Consider the following 2490-nt stretch of genomic DNA (forward strand, 5'->3'; position numbering starts at 1 on the left):
TTATCTTCCCAGTCACCTAGGATTGTATCTTGGACTCCTCACTCTTACCTCCCACCTCCTTATCCAGTTTCTAACACTGCCCGGTGCCTGGTGCAGACTCCTCATCACCTCACACCTTCTAGTTGGTCTGACTACATCTGTATTATTCTCTCTCCAATCCATCCTCCATTCAGCTAGATCTTCCTAAAGATGTCAGACCTATTGGGGCAGAGAGGCAGATAGAGAGCCAGGCCTAGAGGCAAGAGATCCTGGATTCAAATTTGACCTCAGATACTTCCTAGCTGAGTGACTCTAGGCAAGTCACTGAACTGCCATTACCTATCCCTTACTGCTCTTCTGCTTTGGAGCCCAAACTTAATATCAATTCTAAGGCAGAAGGTAAAGTTTTTTTTTTAAAATAAATAATTTTTATTTTTTAGAAAAGTTATCATGGTTACATAATTCATGTTCTTACTTTCCCCTTCAAAAAATATGGAATGCTTCACAAATTTGTGTGTCACCCTTGCACAGGGGCCATGCTAATCTTCTCTGTATCGTTCCAATTTTAGTATATGTGCTGCCGAAGCAAGCACTAAAGTTTTGTTTTATTTTTTAAATGAAAACAAAAGATGTCTCAGCATAACATTTCCCTTTCCTCTCCCAATCAATTAATTCCAGTAATTCTTTGATCGTTCGTTAGTTCGTTCGTTCGTTCCTTCCTTCCTTCCTTCTCCCTTCCCTCCCTCCCTATTACCTTCTTTCTTAGAATTGGTACTTGCTCAGGGCCCCAGAGCTAGGAAATATCTGGGGTCAGATCTGAACCAAGACCTCAAATATCCAAGCTTATCTCTCTATCCACCAAGCCACCTAACTGCCCCTCCCTTAAAGCATGTAAGAAAAATAGACAACAAAATAAATTGCTTTAACATATAAGGCTTACAGGACAGGTCAGGGCTAATTCATAGAAAGAGCAAAAAAAAAAAATCAGATGGAAAAGGCATACAAATTCTTCTCTTTAGAGAGCTTGGGAAATGGTTGACTACACATAAGGTTTACTTTCTTCACCTGCACAGAAGGTGAAGCAATGCAAGGAGTGTAGGGAATGTTAAATAGAATTCTGAAAGCAGCAAATATAAAATGGATGAAAGAAAATATTTAATATATTTTAAATATGGCAACTTTTAGGAAACCCCAGTGTCGCAAGATAAACTACTTTAGTAGATTTTCAGAAAAGGAATTAGAAAATTCAGTGATAAAGAATAGCATCCATAGTTTCACTTGTACTGTATTAAGTTATTATGCTTCAGAACACAAATGATTGTTCACTATGGTCAGGAATAAAACTTCCTTGTGTAGTACAATATTGTGTTACTGTTTACTTGTAGGCTAACAGATGATCTAAGATAGAGTGGGCCATACCCACTGACAAGTTCTTCTTCAGAGTTGAATTTGCTATATGGCACAAAATGGCCAAGGTAGCAATTATGTTGATTGTATAGGAAGTGATTTCTTACCTACTTTTATTGTACTCTTGATGTTAAGTTTCAAAAAGATTCTCATTTAGCCCAGGGAGCATTTAAAAATAATGGATATGCCTCACGTACCAAACTAAACCCTGACTCGTTCTATTGTTCTACATTTTCTTTTAACTTGAGAGAAAAAAAAATCCTTGCCCTTTTCCTCTTGAAATCTATAATTTGGGGATATTACTTAGTTGGCTAGGTTGAGTTCCATGATGCTCATTCTATTTAGAATTATTTCTCAATTGTTCTGTCTCAACTCATATGATCTTCTACAATTTGCATAGATAGAATCCTATTTGTAAAACCATTTATTTTTCAAATTAGAATATGCCTGGGAGTTTCTAAAAACTCATGGTATTTCATGCTGGAGAATGGCTTAAAAATGAGAGCATGGCATAGCCTTCCATTTTATTTCATTTATTGGCTTGATGGGTACTTCAGCTACTTCTCTTGCAAAACTGACCATGTGTTCAGGTTTTTTTTTTTAAATTTCATCACACAGTTAATATGAAACCCTTTTATAAAATAATCCAGCTGTGCCCGGTTGGGAATTGTGAAGGGTGAAGATGGTTGGAAGACAAAGGACCCATTGGCCTTGAAGTTTAAGGAAAAGTAGTTTTTATATTATATAGTCTAATCCCTACCATGAAGGATGATTAAGTGATTTATTCAGGTGTACCTCCAAGCTAGTACACAAATCACATCAGACTCGAGTTTGTGTCTCTAACTTAGAAAGGCTTTCTGTTATTTTACCTCTTGGTTTGTTGTGGGCATGTTGAATGGAGGGATAGTTCTATATGTGAAATCATTTGAACATATCCACAGGAGAGTGCATTCTAAGAATACAAAAGCACAGCATTGGAGCCCACATTGAAGAGCTGGCTTTAAAAATTAGCCTAGATGTCGTCCAAAGTCTATGATAGAAAAAGAATCTGGGAGACAAAGCGTAAAGTGCCATCCAGTAAAAATGATGCAAGTAAAAGCAGTG

At 37.0% G+C, this 2490-nt stretch overlaps 1 non-coding gene across 1 annotated transcript; it reads right to left on the minus strand.

Moving 5' to 3' along the window:
* Positions 1-465: 465 nt before the first annotated feature.
* LOC123232639 lies at positions 466-572 on the minus strand. The gene has a single exon (XR_006505168.1). It is a non-coding gene; the product is annotated as a U6 spliceosomal RNA (small nuclear RNA).
* Between the last annotated feature and the right edge of the window lie 1918 nt (positions 573-2490).

The sequence above is a fragment of the Gracilinanus agilis genome, chromosome 1 (genome assembly GCF_016433145.1).
Source record: "Gracilinanus agilis isolate LMUSP501 chromosome 1, AgileGrace, whole genome shotgun sequence".
Taxonomy (NCBI): Eukaryota; Metazoa; Chordata; class Mammalia; order Didelphimorphia; family Didelphidae; genus Gracilinanus; species Gracilinanus agilis.